Source organism: Podarcis raffonei, chromosome 4, assembly GCF_027172205.1.
Source record: "Podarcis raffonei isolate rPodRaf1 chromosome 4, rPodRaf1.pri, whole genome shotgun sequence".
NCBI lineage: Eukaryota > Metazoa > Chordata > Lepidosauria > Squamata > Lacertidae > Podarcis > Podarcis raffonei.
The window spans coordinates 4,733,830-4,753,336 of record NC_070605.1 but is presented as its reverse complement, the minus strand read 5'-3'; the positions used below and the strand labels follow the sequence as shown (position 1 = coordinate 4,753,336).

General features: G+C 44.8%; 1 protein-coding gene and 1 pseudogene across 4 annotated transcripts in view; one reads left to right on the top strand and one right to left on the bottom strand.

The window, feature by feature from the left end:
* Positions 1–19,507, bottom strand: part of LOC128412035 (zinc finger protein 420-like) — a 621,951-nt gene that overhangs the window by 220,640 nt on the left and 381,804 nt on the right. The gene's annotated exons all lie outside the window — the stretch shown is intronic.
* LOC128412177 (zinc finger protein 420-like) overlaps positions 1–19,507 on the top strand; it is a 40,270-nt pseudogene that overhangs the window by 17,587 nt on the left and 3,176 nt on the right.

The window sequence follows — 19,507 nt, the reverse complement described above, 5'->3', positions numbered from 1 at the left end:
CTGGTTGATAATTGTCATTAAGAAGATTTATATTCTTTGCCGTCATCCAAATTCCCAGATACTTCCCCTTCTCCAAAGCCCCTCCCTCCCCCACTTCCCCATCACTCACCAGGATGGCTTTGGCCGCCTCCTGCTTGGAGCACTTCAGGGTTCGGAGCCCCCTGAGCTGAGCTGCCTGGCAGTTCTGGATCACCTCCGGCAGGTACAGCTGATCTTCCTCTAGCAGCTGAAAGGCAAAAGTCAGGCTGTCAATTCCTCACAAAGGGAGGGCTTCTCCACCTCCGAGAGTGCAGAGTGGGGGGCAAGGAGGGCAGGTCTGAGTCCCTGATCTGGTTCTCTCCCAATACTCACCTCTGAGGGAGGGATGTGCAACCGCAGCACATCTGCAAAGAGAAGGACATGGGGACAGGTGAGTCCATCCCTGAGCACCTGGAAAGGCTATTCCAAGAGTTTTCTCCTGGATTCCAAGCCCTACTGCAGGGGAGTCTGACCAAACTGCGGGAGGCAGTGGAAGACAGGAGTGCCTGGCGTGCTCTGGTCCATGGGGTCACAAAGAGTCGGACACAACTAAACGACTAAAGAACAACAACAAATAATAATAATAATAATAATAATAATAATAATAATAATAATAATAATTTATTTGTACCCCGCCCATCTGGCTGGGTTTCCCCAGCCACTCTAAGCGGCTTCCACAGCAACCAAAAATACACAAAAATGTCACACATTAAAAACTTTTCTGAACAGGGCTGCCTTAAGATGTCTTCTGAATGTCAGGTAGTTGTTTATCGCTTTGACATCTGATGGGAGGGCGTTCCACAGGGCAGGGGCCACTACCGAGAAGGCCCTCTGCCTGGTTCCCTGTAGCTTTGCTTCTCGCAATGAGGGAACCGCCTAAAGGCCCTTGGAGCTGGACCTCAGCGTCCGGGCAGAACAATGGGGGTGGAGACGCTCTTTTGGGTATGCTGGGCCGAGGCCGTTTAGGGCTTTAAAGGTCAGCACCAACACTTTGAATTGTGCTCAGAAACGTAGTGGGAGCCAATGTAGGTCTTTCAAGACCGGTGTTATACCTCAGCACGGCGCAGGGACTGACTGAGCGGGTGGCGAGATGCTTTCAGCCTCGAACACTTGGCGGGTTCTGAAATGGTCGTGCAGGCCAGATTCACGACCCTGGAGGGCTGGATTCGGCCCGCGGGACATAGTTTGAGGACCCCTGGTCTACACTGACTGGCAGCAGCTCCCCAGAGTTTCTGGCAGGGATTTTGTCCAGCCCTGGCAGGAGATGTCAGGGGCTGACCCTGGGACATTCTGCATGCCAAGCAGATGCTCAAGGGCTCCCGATATTTCCCTGCACTTACAACGTTATACTATTAGCAACCGTGGAGATTCCACCTCCCTCTTTCGAAAGGAGAAAACTCACCTGATCAATTTAATAAATAATAATAATAATAATACATTTATACCCTGCCCATTTGGTTGGGTTTCCCCAGCCACTCTGGGCGGCTTCCAACAAAATATTAAAATACAATAGTCCAACAAATATTAAAAGCTTCCCTAAACATAATAACAACAACCATCCATTTCTGGAAAGGGAAATGGCATACTTTTGTATATTACTATAAAAAGCTTGCATAAGAAGGTATTACTCATTTATGATGAGAATAGGATTTATTTATTTTGAACTTCGCTGGGTTCCTCCTTGGCAGCCAGTGTGATTCTTTCAGCAGGGCTAGAACTCAGGACCCGCTGCCTTGAGGGACATCTAAGAGCAGTTGGGCAGGGAAAGGTCTCCCTTGGGAGGTGGTGGACTCTCCTTCCTTGGAGGTTTCTAAGCAGAGATCGGACGGCCATCTGCCATGGATGTTTAGCTGAGATTGCTGCATTGCTGGGGGTTGTAATAATAATAATAATAATAATAATAATAATAATAATAATAATATAATTAATTTATTATTATACTCTGGGCGGCTTCCAATCAAACACTAAAATACAATAACCTATTAAACATTAAAAGCTTCCCTCAACAGGGCTGCCTGTTTAGGGAACTAGACCCGGCCCCCTCTTGCTTCGGGTTGGACTAGATGACCCTGGGATCCCCTCCTATCTCTCCACTCCTGAATTCTAGGAGGAGCTTCCTTGCCTCCTGCAAAGCCCTTTTCCCTGCAAGCTCTTCCTCTGGTTTCTGGCCAAGGGAGGGAGATGCTCAGAGTCCAGCCAAGAGCCTCACCCCCAAAAGGATATCTGGGCATTGGCGTAGCCGGGGGAGCAGTTGCCCCCCTAAATGCATAAAAAATAATAAAAATCTGAGGTTCTGCCAAGCGAGAGAGGGCTGAGCTGGAGGGACTCGGCTTGGCAAGGGTTAAAGGGAAGTGAGCTGCCTTCCTAGAGAGGACAGGAAGCAAGGGGGGCAGGTCCTCCAGAGCCAAGGCCCCTCCCTCCCCAGTCCTTTCCTTGCTTTGGGGTCTCTCCTGCAAGGGCTGCCTCGCTGCCCCCTCCTGGGATCTGGTGAGTCTCCTCTCTTTCCCCCCAGAGGGTGCAGTGGGGAGACGGGGGGGGGGTCCCAGGGCTGCAGCAGGGGAGGGGGCCTGGGGGGCCTGATCAGGGAGGGGCCAGGGCTGCCACGCTCTCCTTCCTGCAGATCAGAGGATCCCTGACTCCCACGAAATCTCCCTTCTTTAAACAAAGGAGTCCCTGGGACTTTAACTCTGTGTGATATCGCTCAGCCTCATTGCACAACAGAGGGAACATCTGCAAATGGTTTTCCAAAGCTGGAGGAGGAGGTGGACTAGCCCCCCCCCCACAAAGAAAACCCCACAGGAAGGGAGGAAGAAAAGTGGGAGAGAAAGGCCAGGAATAAAGAGAGGGATCCCAGCCCATAGTCTGGCTGCTGCATTGGGGACCAGTTTGTGTTAAGCTATCTAACAGAACAACAAAAAAATCAAAAAATCAAGGGAGATGTCTTTGGCCCCGCCCACTTGGCCCTCTGGGGGTTGGCCAGATACATTCCTGGCCCTCAGAAGAGAGAAAAAGAGACATCACCCCACGAATCTGTCTGGACAGCAGCAGAGTTTGCAGAAAAGGAGACAGAAGCAGGGAGTGGAGGTGGGGTGAGGGTGGGGGTGGGGCTGGGGAGCAACTCCGCCACGCTCTCCTTCCTGCAGATCAGAGGATCCCAAACTCATTTGGCCCTCCGCCCCCCCCCCCTTTCAGAAACGACCTCCCTTCTTTAAACAAAGGAGTCCCTGGGACTTTAACTCTGTGTGACATCGCTCAGCCTCATTGCACAACAGAGGAAACATGTGCAAATTGTTTTCCAAAGCTGAACGAGGTGGTGGACTAGCCCCCCCCCCAAAAAAAACCCCACAGGGAGGAAGGAAGTTAAGGTGGGAGAGAAAGGCCAGGAATAAAGAGAGGGATCCCAGGCCATAGTCTGGCTGCTGCATTGGGGACCAGTTTCCCAGTGTCTCCCAGGGCAGCTCCCCACGGAGGCCACGGCAGCCATCCCCTCGCACCCAGAGCAGGGCATCCCAGGACCACGTCCTCTCTGTCCCAAAGGGATTGTTGCTGGCAAAGCAGCCGGAAATGGGCGCTGCTCCTCACTGAGCCTCCAGGGACCTGGGCATCAATGGCTGTGTGTGTGTTAAGCTGGCTAACAGAATAATAATAATAAATTGCCCGGCTGAATTTCAAGTGAGACGTATTTGGCCCCGTCCACTTGGCTCTCTGGGGTTTTCCAGATACATACCTGGCCCTAATAGCAAAGAAAAAGGGACCCCACCCCAGGAGTCTGTCTGGAGAACGACAGAGAGTCCAAGTGCAAGAAAAGGAGACAGAAGCAGGGGAGTGGGGGTGGGGGAGGGTGGGGGTGGGGGGAGCAACTCCTGAGGACCCCCACTAGAGCCAAACATCCATTTATCATGAGATACAAATGACTCCTTTGTCATTCGGTTCTGACTTCATGAATTGACTGGGAGGCAGCAGAAACCAGGTTGATTAATCTCCCAGAAATCCCTTCAGTTGCCTCCATATTTTGTATTGCTAGAAGGCTACAGACTTATTTCTTCTCCTCTTCCTCCTCTTTCCTTTCAAAAAGATAGTTCATGGTCTGGGATGCGGTGCAGTCCAGCCCTGGTTCCCAGCAAGACTCATCCATGCTTGCTCAGGGAACCATTTTTTCCCCTGTCCTACAAATTCTGTAACAAAACAATGTATTTGCTATGTAGGATTTCCTAGAGCTTTTCACCTTGACAGACAGAACTTGACAGAAGACCAAAGGGTTCCTTCCGATCTCTCAGAGGCTTCCTGAGACCACAGATGAATGAGCGAGACTCAGCTGGCCCTGAAGCAGGAAGAGACCATGCCAGCCGAACTGGGAGCGGTGGGGGATTCTGGGAAAACCCAGTGCAGAAGATCCTGGGTGAGGAGGACACACTCCGCTCAGAGGTGCAGAGCCAGCAGTTGAGGCAGTTCTGCTGCCAGGAGGCCAAAGGACCCCGAGAGGTTTGCAGTCAACTCTACCACTTTTGCCATCAGTGGCTGAAGCCAGAAAGGCACACGAAAGCTGAGATGCTGGACCTGGTGATCTTGGAGCAGTTCCTGGCTGTCCTTCCCCTGGAGATGGAGAGCTGGGTGAGGGACTGTGGAGCGGAGACCACTTCCCAGGCGGTGGCCCTGGCCGAAGGTTTCCTCCTGAGTCAGGCAGAGGAGAGAAAGCAGGTGAGAGAGACTTTCCTCTGGATACTCCCAAGGGGCTCCAAACAGGACAGAGAACATCCCATAATGGTCTGCTGATGGCCCATCCTTTTTCTGGGAAGGCATCCATGGAATGAGATCTCACACCCTTCAAGCCTTTGTCATTCTCTTTCTAGTATTTCTCACCATTCTCTGTTTTGAATCCTTGGTTTCTTTTTCAGGGAAAGGATCTCTTTGTAGAAATGGACCTGGATTCCTGTGAGGCAGAGAGGCTTCCGTTGGACACCAGAGTGAGGCCGCTGGGTAAGGAGGAAGGTGGTTTTTCTCCGTTTGGTCTCATTCTGTTGGTTTTCCAACTCATCTGAGGGTTTTTTCATCTTGTTTTGGCGATAGATGGTTGGGAACAAGGGTCCAGAGGAGGGGAGATGTATTTCTGCACAAACAAACATATGAAATAGCCACAAATGTCTAAATGCTCTATGCAGGTAAGTCTTTCTCAAAGGCCCATCTATAGTTAGAGATGCCCTGTTTCACCTGTGAGAGAAGCAGGCACTCCTGGCATCCTGCTTACCATTTTTCTCTTGCAGGTGGCAGAAGGATGCCGGCAAGACCTCCTGATCTGCCTTTTCATGGGGGCAGAAGGGAAGCAGCGGCTGTGGAACCAGATCAGGTCAGGGGAAGCTGCCTTGTGGGGACAGAGGCTGAGGGATGGAGCAATGTCATGAACTGGTTGGGCACAGAGGAATGGTGGGAGGAAGCAGCCGGGGAACCAGGAAGGGAAGACGGCTCAGAGCCGAAGGAGTGGAGGTGGAGGAAGGATGGGCGGTCAGAGGGAGAAGAGGGAGAAGCCTGGGAAGAGGAGGTGTCAGAAGCTGAAGGGGAAACAGGGCTTAGTGAGCTGGGAGACTCTGTGGCAGAATGCAGTGCAGAATCAGAGGCAGAAGAGGAAGGAGGCGAGTGGGAGAGGAAGGTCGAGAGGCTGAGGTGAGTCAGGAGAAGGAGGAGCCACCGGTGGCTCCCTCTCCTTCTGCCAGAAGTCACCCTCCCTCCTTGTCTCTCAGAGCCAGGAGACCCCCTGCATTGCAGGAATCTCTGCTAGATCATCCAAGACCAAAAGAGGCTTATTTTATTTCTAGATTGATAACTGAATGCAAAAATTGGTTTCTAAGCAGTGGACAAATGAGAACAAATAGTGGCCTGAAAACACAAGGTGGAGTACCACCTATTTGCACAAAGACGAATACCCATAATTAAAATGCAGAATAAAATAAGCATCCATAAATAAAATGTGCAGCAAAGCAATCCTATTGAAACAACACCGCAATTTACAGGAAGGAAACAACAGAGCATTGTGTAGCAGATCATATTTCTGCTGTCTCCGAGGAGGACATTTCCCTTTTTCTTTTAGGGTCCAGTGTGCTTTGAAGATGTCGCTGTTAGTTTCACAGATGAGGAGTGGGCGTTGCTGGATCCTGACCAGAGAGCTCTGCATAAGGACGTCATGGAGGAGAATCGTGGGATCGTGGCCTCTCTTGGTAAGGCTCCCTGTGGGATCGTCATATCTGCCTGGAAATTCAAAAAATACCTCTATGTGACCAATCTCATATATTTTCACAGAGCTCAACAGCGCCCCCTATAACACCTGGGAACCTAACACCCCCACAATAAAGAGTAACTTACAGTTTTTTCTTTGAACAATTTTCTTCAAATTATTCCTTTTTCTACCACGATTGGGCTGGTCTCAACTGCCCAGGCCATCTTCAGTGTCAGCTTCAGAAAGATAAGTAGCTTCAGGTTTTCTGTTTTTGCTCCTGTCAGTCTTGGATTGACCAAAGAGACGACTGACATTGGAGATGGAGGGGATGCCATGACTGGGCCAAACAAAATTCATCCCAGAGAAGAACTAGACTTATTGAATCTCAGGAAAAGTAGTGGTGATGATGATGATGATGATGATAGTAATACAGTGGTACCTCGGTTTACAAACATAAGAATAATAATAATAACAACAACAACAACAATAATAAGAAACTTAAAATTTTCCGGAAGAGGACTGTTCTTAAATCGAGGTACCACTGTAGTAATAATAATAATTTTTTATTTCTACCCTGCCCATCTGGCTGGGTTCCTCCAGCCATTCTGGGCGGCTTCCAACATATATATAAACATGAAACATAAATCATTATAATCTGATCCCATATAAAAAGAACATTAACTTTATTTTATTTTTTTTACCAATCAATTTTTATTGTTTTCTTTACACAGTCATTTTACAATACATTAAATCACATATATACTTTTAGCTCTGCCGAGCTTGCGACTTCCCTCCTTCCCTTCAGCAGGTATCCCTTATTTTCTCCAGTCGCGTATTTTAATTTTTAACCTTGTATCTGTCTTATACATTGTAGGAGTTATTTCAATCCTGCCAGTGTTTTTAAATTTTTTGCAATTATCCTTTAAGTACACAGTACATTTACTCCAACTTTCCTGAAATCTCTGATCGTCCTGATCCCGAATCCTGCCAGTCAGTTTGGCTAATTCCGTGTAGTTCATCATTTTCGTCTGCTCCTCCACAATGGTGGGAACTTATTGTAATTTCCAGTTTGGGGCCAATATATTCCTTACTGCCGCTGTGGCGTACATAAATAGCCTTTGGTCTGTTTTCTTAACCTCCTTCCCCTTCAAACCCAACAAAAAAGCCTCTGGTTTTTTGGGAAAGGTATATTTAAGTACTTTCTTAAGTTCATTATAGATCAACTCCCAAAAATTCTTGACTTTATCACAAGTCCACCACATATGATAGAAGTCTCCATCCACCTTTTTACATTTCCAGCATTTCTTTTTTTTTTAATAGATATTTATTGGAGTTTCCAAAAAATAGAGAAAAAACAAAAAAAAACAATTAAAAACACATAAAATTTTCATTCCTTACTTTCAATAACATATTTCCTTGACTTCCCCACACCTCCCCTTCTTGTATTCCAGTTCCAATTTTTAGCTCAGCAAGTTCTTGTCCCCAAATTTTACCTTATTATATTTAATTCATTTTAGTTAACCAATTTTAACTTATAAACCTCAGTCTTTATACATAGTACTTATTCTTAAAAATCTTTTTCTAAGGTCGACCCCAATTCCCTTCCACAAATACCCATTTTTATATTAGTAGCAAAACAGAATAAAAGGAAACAGAGTATAATTGTACACCCTTTGGATTCCCAAAGCCCCACCCCCCTTTCCCGGTTTCAAACCCCAACAAATGTCCATCAGTCTATCTGCTGTCAGCCTGGTGACCTCACGTCCGAGGCTCTTAATTCTCTCTCAATTCCTCTCTGCCGGTTTTTTTGATAGTCCTTTGTATTGGACACCAAATCTCGAAGAAGCTCTGTCCCAATAAGGTCCATGTTTCTTCCAGCCAGACCTCCATATTTAAAAGTGGAGCCGAAATCTTGTTTCTTGCTTCTCTTAAGTCCAAATGTCCCAAAAGCTCCAGTTTCCACTTTAGCCAGGTTTGTAATCCATAGGTCTTCAGATCTCCACATGAGGAGATCTCTCCATTCTCCATTCTTCAATTCAAACCAAATTTTCATCATCCTGTTCTTATTTTCCTTTGTATCCATCTTAACAGGCCTCTGGCTCTCCTTAATCATCTGTGGCATTATAGCTCCTCCTTCCTTTTCCTTCAAATCATCATATATCTCCTCACATTCTCAAATTTCTCAGATTTCTTTTCTTGTTCAGCTGCAAAGATTTTTAGTTCGGCTGCAAAAACTTTTTGTTCAGCTGCAAAGACTTGAGTCAAGTCCCTTCCAGGCTCAGTAGTTTTATTTACTGTTTCATTCAATATTGTAACATTTGTGGCCAAAACATCACTTTGTTCTTGTAACTTTCCCAAGAGAAAAAAAGTCCTCTCCAGTTCAGCCAGTATTTTTCCACTTACAGCCATTCTTGTAATGTCCCTGAACCTCCTCTAGAGGAGTTCTGGTTTCTTAGTATCTTCCAGTTCCAACCCAAAAGTCAAATTAGCCTTTTCTTCTTTATTTTTAACAATTTATTACCAAATTGTAACAAATATAACCAGCAAAGACAACAGAAACAAAGTTCTCCTTTTTTCCCAACTTTGACAGCTAGTTTGACAGCTGTCAAAGTCTTCTATAACTCTTCAGCAGGCTCTCTCACCGATCGCTCCCGGGTCCTGGGGGAGGGGTGACAATTCCGCTCTCAATATTAGCTCTTATCCTCCAGCAAAATCACTTATATTGCCAAAACGTGGAGTTAATTGCTTTTATCCACTAAAGAGAAAGGTGTTCTCTCAACCTTAGTTATCAAATCCTTGCTTTAAGATGTTTACAAGGTGGGTAGACAGACTTCCTCTTTGCGCCTTCCCCGGTCGTGCCTAATTCCCAAGAAAAATTTTCCCTTTTTAAGTCCAATTTCCGTATTACTCACGGGTTGTTACTTTTAGTCCAAATGTTCAGAGAAAGAAGTCAGCGCTCTCTGTCCATGGCATGCGGCTTCACTCAGTAGGGGAAGCAGTCGACTCTCAGCACCGCTCTCCGTCCCCCGTTCCGAAGCCTTTAAAAAGGCTCCTTCGCGGGTCGGGGGGCCGCAAATGGTGCCCGTCGAGTCACCAGGTCCACAGGCTTCAGCGCCTGTGGTTTCTGAGGGTCCCTGCGTCGCCGCCGCGGCAGGACCCGACCCCTACTAAGCCGATTCCCTCCGGAGCTCGGAGGGAATCCGCCATTCGGCGATGGCGCTAACCCGGAAGTCCATTTCCAGCATTTCTTATCCCTCATCCTATATATTTTCGCCAGTTTTACTGGTGTCAAATGCCACCTATATATCATCTTCATTAAATTTTCTTTTAAAGCCGTACACGCCGTGAATTTCATAGTCTTGTTCCGTAATTTTAGCCATGCATCCAGTTCAATATTATGCCTAAAATCTATAGCCCATTTTATCATTCCTTCTTTCACCTCTTCAACTTTTGAAACCATTCTAATAACAAATCATATATCCTAGATAGTATTCTACCTCTGCCTTCCTCTAATTCTAACTGAAATCTTGATTTTTTTATCCTTAAACCCGGCTTTCCTTTTATCCTCACTCAATATATCACTCACCTGATGGTATTGCAACCAACCTGTAAACATGCCCTCTCATTACTCTTATGGTTTAGGTTTTAACCCTTGTTCCATTTTTCTAATAATTTTCTCATAGGTGGCTCACCTTCCTTCCATATTTACTTTTTTAACTGTCAGTACCTCTATTGGCGATATCCACCATGGGGTTTTCCTTTCCAATAAATATTTGTTTCTTCCCATACTTCATAAATTGACCTTCTGATCACATGGTTTAAAAAACCTTTATGAACTTTTACCTTATCATACCACAGGTACGAGTGCCACCCGTACCTGTTGTCATGACCTTCTAAATCCAATAGGTCCGTATTTTCCAATGTTATCCATTCCTTTAACAATATGAGACAGGATGCTTCATAATAGAGATTCATACCTGGTAAGGCAAATCCACCTCTTTCTTTTTCATCTATCAACATTTTCATTTTGATCCTCAGCTTCTTTCCCTGCCAGACAAATCTTGACACTATTTATTGCCATTCTCTACATTGTCCTGTCCCTTTAATCACTGGAATTGTTTGGAATAAGAATAACATTCTAGGTAAAACGTTCATCTTAATCACCGATATTCTGCCCAAAAAGGATAATTTCAAACTGTTCCAAATTTCTAAATCCTTCTTAATCTCTCTCCATAATTTCATAATCTCCATAGTTTCATAATTATCTTTATACAATTTTTCCCCTGTTGTCAAACAAATTCCAAGGTATTTCACTTTCTTAACCACCATAATTCCTGTCCTGTGTTGCAATTCCTCTGTCTCTTCTTTATTCATATTTTTACCAGCATTTTGGTCTTATTTCTATTGAGTTTAAATCCTGCAACTTTTCCAAATTCCTCCATTCTCTCTAGGGCTTTTTGTACACTGTTCTTTGGGTCTTCTAATGTTAAAACTAAATCATCAGCAAACGCTTTTACTTTAAACTCTTTCGATCCCACCTTAATACCTCTGATTTCTGACACTTCTCTCAAATTCTTGTTTAATACCTCCAAAAGTGTAATAAACAACAGGAGCGACAAAGGACACCCTGCCTGGTACCTTTAGAGATTTCAAAGTTGTCAGACAAATTATTATTTATAATAAGTTTGGCTTTTTCCTCTGAGTATATAGCCTCTGTTAGGATATTTCCGTTCCACCTTAAAAGGGAGCAGGATGTTTGTATAACAGCCTGCGCGTTTCCTGTCTCACAGGATGTTTATGTTGTCTGTTCCTTTTGTTTTCTGCTGTTTTGCCTGAGCAGTCGGAGCAGACGGTCATGTCTTCTCATGTTCTGACCTACGCTGAATAAACTGTAAATATGCATGTTCTGCTCTCATGCTGTGCAACTTTTGCTGTGTGAATTCTGCTGTTAGAGTGTGCACTAAGCCTGAGGCTTAGTGTCGCTAAATTGCTGGTACTGCGTGACTACGGGAGGTCAATGGATCGTCCGGCACCGAGCTTGGGGGCTCAGATGGACTTTATCTCCCTGGCAGTATCCCAACAACAGGTTTCGGGCCCAGATTCACGGCACTTGCAAGAGAGTAAGACAGCGACAGACTGCTGAGAGGTATGTGCTGGGAAAGTGAAAGCAGAGGCTTTTCTGGATGCCGCGGAAAAGGCTTTTGATGTCCGGCAAAACTAATTGGCCTGGGAGCCGAGCCAGAGGCATCGTGATTTATGGGATGACGAGATAAGCCGTTTTTGAAGGCATAAAGGCTCACGGCTAAAGCAAAAAGCTGGAATGGATGTTTTCCAAGCTTCGGAGGCCACTGAGTGCCCAAAGTTAAATCGGCACAATTATCAGACCTGGGCAAAATGGTGTGAGAGTTTGCTGCGTCAGTTTGGAGTCTGGCATACTGTCTCTGAAGCCACTCCAGTTCCTCGGACAGAGAAATGGCAGGGCCAGAATTTGAGGGCCGTTGATATAATAGTCTTATCCGTCTCTCTGGAGGAAATAAAGACGCTTGCTGGAAATCTCACGGCACGTGACATGTGGGATGCTTTGAAAAAGGCCCACCTGCCAATCACCCCAGCCCAGGGTTTGAATACATCGGAGGTCCTGGCTATTTCCCAGAATGCTAGTGAATGCAGGGATGCTGAGGGCACCGGTTGCAAGCTGCAGGGGGAGCAGACTGCCACGTCATCCCAGGCAGCATTCCAGCCTCCAGGGGGAGCCAAGGAGTCGGCAGCTGAGAGCTCTGTTTCTCGTGAGAACCAAGGTCAGAGCCTATGCAGAGGCCGGAAGGCCAGATGTAAACAAAGGATAAGGCCTGCAGATGGCCAGGAGCGGGGGGGCAAGTTGCAAAAGCCCACGCCAGTGGAAAACAAGGCTATGTTTGCTGGCACAGCTCCACCAAAGGCTAAAGGCACGTCTGATGGCCAGGAGCAGGGGGGCAAGCTGCAAAAGCCCACGCCAGTGGAAAACAAGGCTTTGTTCGCTGGCACAGCTTCACCAAAGGCTAAAGGCACATCTGATGGCCAGGAGCAGGGGGGCAAGCTGCAAAAGCCGACGCTGGTGGAAAACAAGGTTTTGTTTGCCAGCAAATCTGCTTCGAAGGGAAAGGCCAGGTTTATAGTGGATTCAGGGTGCACGCGCCATCTCACCAAAGACCGCCATCTGTTCATCTCCTTCACACCTCAAGATGGAGAGATCCACCTGGCTGATGGAAGGACTTTGCAAGCTGCAGGAGTTGGGACTGTGAAACTTGCAAGTCTGCATACTACCATCAGCGATGTACTTTTTGTTCCAGGAGCTGCGGACAATTTGCTTAGTGTCCCACAACTGACTGGGCGTGGTTTTGAGGTTTCCTTCAAGAGGACTGTCTGTGTCATCAGAAAAGGCAAAGAGGACATTTTGCATGCAAAGTTGATGGATGGTTTGTTCTGTCTAACTTATGATGACAATGCTGTTATATCTAATGCTGATACTTGTAGTGTTGCACAAACTAACAAGGTTCTTCATGCAGGATGTATTCATGATGCACATAGAAGATTTTGTCACTTATCTTGGCAAGCGCTAGCCAAGATGCCTGGGTTGGTTGAAGGTTTGGACATCAAGCCCTGTAAATTTCACATGAAATGTGTATCTTGTGCAGAGAACAAGGTGAAGGTTGCTCCAAAAGGCAAGGAGTCTAGCAGGCAGGCTTCCAAACCCTACCAGCTAGTTCACGCAGACCTGGTAGGTCCTTTAGCGCCCTCTTTGGGAGGGGCAAGGTACTTCATGGTTCTAATTGATTCTTTTTCCAGGTACATTCATGTGTTTATGCTCGAGCAGAAATCGCAAGCATTTCCTAAGTTCAAGGCATTCTGTGCTTGGTTGGAGAATGCTCATGGTAAACGTATCGGCTGTCTGTTTACTGATCGAGGCAGGGAATTCACTTCTCAGCAGTTTGAAGCTTTCCTGACTGAGAAGGGAGTCCAGCATGATTTGTCAACGCCTAGATCGCCATGGATGAATGGGCTTGCGGAAAGATCAAATCAAACGTTGCTGCAAGGGATAAAAACCTTGTTGCATGATGCCAATCTCCCTGAGAAGTTTTGGGGGGAGGCTCTCTCGAATTTTGTTTACACTTTTAATCGCAGACTGTCATCACCTATTGGCTGCACTCCCTATGAGAAAATGTTTGGTAAGAAACCTAATGTCAAGCACATGAGAATCTTTGGTTCTGACATGTGGGTACACACCCCACAAAGCAACAAGCTTGGGAAGCGTGGGGCACATGGTTTGTTCATGGGGTACAAAAAAGGTGCATACAGGGTATGGATGACTAACTCAAAATCCATAAAGTTCACAAGGAGTGTTGAGTACAATCCTAAGTGGGGGGGAAATGTGGGAATTTTCCAGAGTTACCCAGAGGAAGATGTAGGGGATGTGAAGAAAGCAGATCATGCTGAGAAAGCTGAGGAAACTGAGAATGATGATGATGGTGATGATCAGAGTTCGGATTCCAGTTCAGTGGGTGGCGCTGCTGCTGGTGTCAGTGACAGTGATGACACAGCAGACTACAAGAGCGCAAAAGCCTCAGTCAGACCATCTGATGAGTCTGACAATGAACTGGAAGAACCACTGTTCACCATTGGTCATTTTTCTCCTAAGAAGGAGGAGATGAGTCCAGAAGACTTGCGTCTGGTTCGCAGGTCTGAAAGGGCGACCAAAGGCAAACCTCCGAAGAGATTTGCTGATGAGTTTGCTAAGACGGCAACTGCTGTTCTTAGTAGCTCAGAGAAGGTGTGGGAACCTTCAAGCTTCAAAGAGGTCCAGGAGTTAACCTCTAAAGATGCTGAGCCTTGGCTTAATGCCATGAAGGCTGAAGTTGATTCCTTGAACAGGAACCAAACTTGGGAGCTGGTACCGGTAGTCCCAGGGATGAGACTGGTTGGCAGCAAATGGGTCTTCAAGGCCAAGACAGACCAGAATGGCAAGGTTGTCAGACACAAAGCCAGATTGGTTGCCAGAGGTTTTTCACAGGTACCAGGGCAGGATTACCACGAGACCTACTCACCCACGGTCAAATATGAGAGCTTTCGGCTGATGCTCAAGATCGCTGCGGAGGAGAAACTGCATGTTTCCCATCATGACATTAATACAGCTTTTTTGTACGGGATTTTGAACGAGCAGCTGTACATGCTTCCACCTGATGGAATGCAGATACAGAAGGGAATGGTCTGTAAACTGCGGAAATCCTTATATGATCTCAAGCAGAGTGCCAGGTGTTGGAACACAAAACTCACTGAGACATTGCTCTCTCTAGGTTTTCACCAGGGCAAAGCTGATCCGTGTGTGTTTGTCAAGGAGGAGGGGCAAAACAAACTGTATTGTTTATGTTTTGTTGATGATCTTCTGATGTTTTGGAAGAATCAGGCTTTTTACCAAAGCACCCTAGCTCAGCTGAAGGAGCACTTTGACATGAAGGATCTTGGTGAGGTATCCAACTATCTTTCTTTGCAGGTGGAGAGGGACCAAGCAGGTAATTTTCTGGTACACCAAACACAGAAAATTACTGATGTATTAACCAGGTTGAATTTGGTTGATGCAAACCCAGCAGACACACCGATGGTGACAGGTTACCAGGTAGATAGTACTGCTGAAGCGTTTTCTGACACAACGCTGTACAGATGCATTCTAGGCAATTTGAATTATTTCATTGCTAGATGTTCGAGACCTGACATTGCTGTAAGCACTAACCTGCTTAGCAGACATGCTAACAATCCTACTGTTCAGGATTGGAAAGCTCTGAAGCGCATAGCCCGGTATTTGAAAGGGACTATGCACTACAGGCTGAGGTTCACCAGTCAGAAGACTGGAGGTCTTGAAATCTTTGCAGATGCAAGTTTTGGAAGTGACACCACGGATGGTACAAGCACTTCTGGAGTATGCTACATGTACAACCACTGCCTGTTTGACTGGTTGTGCAAAAAGCAGACGACTGTTAGCCTAAGTTCCTGTGAAGCAGAACTCAATGCTCTGTTATTTTCACTCATGGATTGTGAATGGTTGATGCAACTGTTTAAGGACATTGCGGTTTCTGTGAAATGTCCTATACAAGTGTATCAAGACAATAGATCTTGTTTGGCTTTGCTGAACTCGGAGAGTTGCAAGCAAAGAACCAAGTACTTGCAGATTAAGCTACATCGTGCAAGAGAGTGTATTCAGAAAGGACTCATTCAGGTGTCCTACATGCCAGGAAATGAAATTCCTGCTGATCTGTTGTCTAAGGTTGTTAACAGAGAACAAGTTAAGGTTTACGTACAAAGGTTGCAATTGGGTTGAACCACAGGTACTACAGGTTACACGGAAAGGGGGAGGATTTTAGGATATTTCCGTTCCACCTTAAAAGGGAGCAGGATGTTTGTATAACAGCCTGCGCGTTTCCTGTCTCACAGGATGTTTATGTTGTCTGTTCCTTTCGTTTTCTGCTGTTTTGCCTGAGCAGTCGGAGCAGACGGTCATGTCTTCTCATGTTCTGACGTACGCTGAATAAACTGTAAATATGCATGTTCTGCTCTCGTGCTGTGCAACTTTTGCTGTGTGAATTCTGCTGTTAGAGTGTGCACTAAGCCTGAGGCTTAGTGTCGCTAAATTGCTGGTACTGCGTGACTACGGGAGGTCGATGGATCATCCGGCACCGAGCTTGGGGGCTCAGATGGACTTTATCTCCCTGGCAGTATCCCAACAGCCTCAATACCTTTCAAAAACATTTCTCCTATTCCCATTGTTTTTAGGTTTTCTTTCATAAACCGCCATGAAACATTATCAAATGCTTTCTCTGCATCAATGAACACCAAGGCCGCTTGTTTATCATTTCTAGACTCCCAAGTACTCAATTATAGCCACTATTTTCCTAACATTGTCCTTCAGTTGTTGCCCTGGTAGGAAACCAGCTTGACCTTTATGTATTACTTCCTTTAAAAGTTTTTTTAATCTGTCAGCCAGCACATCCACAAATAATTTATAGTCATTGTTCAATAAGGAAATAGGTTTATAATTTTTAACACTCAAATCATCTGTATCTTTCTTTGGGATTAAAGTGATGTACGCCTCTTTCCAGGTATTTGGAATTTTCTCTTCCTTCAAAATGTTATTCATAACCTCACACAGCACAGGTAATAATGGTCCACATAGTGTCTTATAATATTTTGCCCGAATGCCATCAGGGCCTGGAGCTTTCCCTATCTTCATTCTCTTTATCACCTTCTCAATTTCTTGTTCTGTAATTATCTGGTTTAATTGTTCCTTTTCTCCTGGGGGGATCTGCTGTAACTGATGACTTTTCTATTTTCTATTTTCTTACCATCTTCTTTCTCTGTCTTATACAAATCTTTATAAAATTTCAGAAAGGTCTTTCTAATTTCTTTGGGGTCTTCAATGATGTTTTCTGCCTCTCTTATCTTACAAATTGTTTTTTGTTTTTGTCTAGCCTTTAATTGCCACGCCAATAATTTTCCAGTTTTGTTGGCGGATTCAAAATTCCTTTGTCTCATTGTTTTTGTTTTCCATTCTACATCCTGACTCACCAACATAGAGAACTGAGTCTGCAACAATTTAATATTTTGTCTTATTAGCTCATCTTTTGGTTTTATTTCAGCAGTCTCTCATTCTCCATGAGATGGGGCAGGATTTCTTCTTTCTACTTCTCCCTTCCTCTTTTCTGAAAACTGTTCTTTTGGATCAGGAATCCTCTCATTACAGCTTTGCGTGCATCCCATACTGTTTCAATGGGTGTTCCTTTGTTTAAATTCCACTTATTCTGTAATTGTCTCTTCTGCCTAATTTACTATCTTTTGGTCATTGAATAAACTTTCATTCATCCTCCATCTGAATGATGAAGGGTCTTTTCCTTTTAACTCCAAATATAACGAATTATGTTCTGATAATGTCCTTGGGAGAATCTCAATTTTGGAAATTCTTGGCACCAATTCTTTAGAAGTCCAAATGTAATTTTTTCTACCAAAGCTTGGATTTGGACCTGGAAAGAATGTGAACTGTTTTGTTTTGGGATTTCTAAGTCTCCAAATATCTGTTAGCCCCATAGTGTCTGATATATCAAAATATTTTTGGTAGTTTACCTTCATTTGTGTCTCGCCTTGTCGTTGATCTATCCAAATCTGGAATAACCACACTGTTGAAATCCCCCATTACAATCACTCTCTGATCCAAAAATTTGCGGAAATAAATCCTGCGTCCAGTCAGGCTTCCCTGCGTGGCTCTGCTTGGGAGCTGACCTGGCAGGAGAGCAGAGTAGCAGCGGTCCTGCGTCCGTGTGAGATGAGGGATAAATCAAGTCCAGAGACAGTTCGGTTCTTATCTCTAGAAGCGTTTATTTACAAAGCAGTAATTCCATCAGAACTTTCCGACATCTCTCCGTGCTTTTTCCAAAAGCACACACGCAGCCTCTGAGCTTTAGCTGCGTCTCAGTCAGAAGCGAAAGCAAGTCTGAATGCAGACACACACTGTGACACACTTCTCTGCGTCAAGCTCCTCCCAGATACAGGACACCACGGAGTTTTAACCCTGTCAGTTCCAATCTTCTGATAATGTTTCATTGAGCTTCGAATAAAAGTCGGCTTTTTTGTCATTAGGTGCGTAGATTCCCACAATGATTACGGTACCTTTCCCCCCTGGAAGGTAATTTGCACTATCAGCACTTTCCCCTCCTCATCTTTATAAATTAATTTTGGGTTATATTTCTCCTTTATATACAATACAACCCCTCTTTTCTTGTTTGTGTCTGAGGCAATAAAGTCTTTCCCCAATCTTTTAGTTCTTAAAATCCTCTTATGTTTCCTTGCAACATGTGTTTCCTGTAAACAGGTTATATCTAAATTCCATTTAATCAAGACATGTTTGATTTTGTGCCTTTTATTTTTATTTTTAAGTCCATTCACATTCTATGAAAGTATTTTCAGAGCCTTTTTCTGGTTTGTATAAGTCTACTATCAAACTTGGGGGTCCTTGTTATTATTATCCTCTTCTTCCTCTTCTCCCTCTTCTTCTTTCTCCTCTTCTTCCTCTTCTTCTTCCCCTCTCCTTTTCTCCTCTTCAGACTGGTCCTGTCCTGGTCTTACCTTCTCCACTTTTCCCAACTCTTTATCATATCTTCTGGAGAATTGTTCCAGATCCTGAAGGCTACTTAGTTTGAACCTCTTGTCTTTGTAATAGAAGGAAATTCCTTCTGGAAATTCCCATCTATGCTGGATTCCATTTTGCTTTAACTGGCCAACTGGTTGGTGGCAGCGGATTAGTGGTGTACGGGTCAATAGTCCGTGAGGTGACCGGGGACTCCATACGAATGCCACAGTTGGCGCCATAGATTTCTGATTGGGTTAATGTTTGGGCTATTCCCAAGCCATTCCAGCAGTGCAATAGGATTATCTTTAAAGCACCTTTTGCACACAGCATGGAACATTCATGGAACTGAATCCTGTTGAAATAGGAAAGAAAGAAAGAAAGAAAGAAAAAGAAAGAAAGAAAGAAAGAAAGAAAGAAAGAAAGAAAGAAAGAAAGATTTGTATAAATATATATAGAAATGCTTCAGTATCTGGGAAAAGATCACTTGTGGAACGCTTCAGTTTCGGCTCAACATTCCCATTAATGATGCAAATTGTGCCCACACCTTTTGCTGCCATACAACCCCAGATCATCACACTGTCTGGGTGTTTCACGGTCGGTGTAATGCAAGTAGGATGTAAATCTTCTCTGATTCTTCTCCTCTTGCCCAGTTAAAGAAACTTGCGTATTTCATGCCATCACTACCAAGCAAGGTAGTGTCCCATTGTTCCGCTGTCCAGTTAACATGGGTTTAATCTTTTCAACTTTTGCTTGAGAGATTACAATGGCTTTTTCCTTAGAATTCTAACATTTAGATCAGTCCTTGCGCTCAACTTCCCATTACATTGCGCCATGTCATCTTGTATACACCCAGATTTTCTTCTGTCATGTAGGGACAGTCTCTCCACTCGTTCATCATCACTTGCCTTACCAGTCAGATTTTGTAGTGACTGAGTCTCCTTATACCCCTTCAAAAATATAGAAAGGCCAGCTTTGGTTTTGTTTTCCCCAATCTTTCATCTAATTTCTTCGTAACTGTAGCTTTGTTCACTTAATATTAGAATCTTACATCGCTTTCTGGGTGACCAGTCAACTCTTTGTGCCATTTCTATAATTTTATTATGTTTTACAACCTCACTAAATGAAAGAACACA